Consider the following 1,229-nt stretch of genomic DNA (forward strand, 5'->3'; position numbering starts at 1 on the left):
GAACTTTAAATTAGCCACTGCTGCATGGCCCAGTAGTCCTAAAACCATCAAATGCTAAGATGAAAATAAGTTTGGTGGTTCCTTAAAAAAAAAAAAAAAAAAAAAAAAAAAAAAAAACCTTAACTGAAACACTTATGAGACTTTTCTTCCCCTCAACAAAATGCTTAATTTCCAGGGCTGCTGTAGCTATCATACTGCTGGGATGATTTTTGTTATTGAAAATAAAGGATAAAAGCCTGATCCCAATGCAATCAAATTTAACTTGGGATAAGTGACTAAGAATCATATTCAAATGCTTACAAGTGGAAACACTCTGAGATAACTCATCTCTGCGTAATCCCTACTTATATGTGCTTATACAGATGAGTCTTATTTCCATGGTTTTACTTTAATATTCTTTTAACAATGATAAAATGAAATAAAAGAGCTGCTAAACACCCATTATTGTTGCTTTGAGAAGCTTGGTTTCAACACTTGGCTGTGAAGCGTCATCAGCTCAGCGTCCACATAGTCAAGTGTTCAGCTTCTCTTAAGGCTGAGTCGCATCAAGCTAAACCCCATTGTAGTTGAAATTTGGTTGTCAAGGCTAGGTCCAGATTTCCTAAAGTTGCTTTCTTTTCCCCCTATTAACTAAAATCCAATGTTTTCTCTTATCTAACGGTAATCTGAATTCTTCTGGAACCTTCATAGTCTTTTAAAATCCTGACTACCATGTGAAATGACTATATAACCCTGTTCCTAGTAATCACAGAATGAAGTTTCCACAATGACCAGCTTACGTCCCCAAGTTAGTCTCTGGAAAAACACTTCATAGAAACACACATTATCATATAATAATTTAATCGGAACACTATTCTGAGTGGTCCTTTGCTAACATTTGGAACTAGTTCATGGTCTTATAATTGTTACCTGGGCTTAAGTATGCGGGAGTTAGTATTGAAGTTAACCGATAATATATATGTCACTTAAAAAGTGTTTAAAAATTTTAGCAGTTTGACATATATCAAATCTACTTTCTCTATTTAGTTTTTGTGAAGATTATAATTATGTTTATTATCATTCTATACACTCTGTTAAGGCTTGTATATGCATTATTTCAGCATATGCATAAAGAACCTAAATAGTGCCTTGCATTTAAATTCCCTGCCATAGTGTATCAATTACATTATGCACTATATAAAGGCAGAAGTAAAGGCCCAATCTATGTAATACCAATGGTACCCAGAATA

This window comes from Urocitellus parryii, chromosome 6 (genome assembly GCF_045843805.1).
Source record: "Urocitellus parryii isolate mUroPar1 chromosome 6, mUroPar1.hap1, whole genome shotgun sequence".
Lineage (NCBI taxonomy): Eukaryota > Metazoa > Chordata > Mammalia > Rodentia > Sciuridae > Urocitellus > Urocitellus parryii.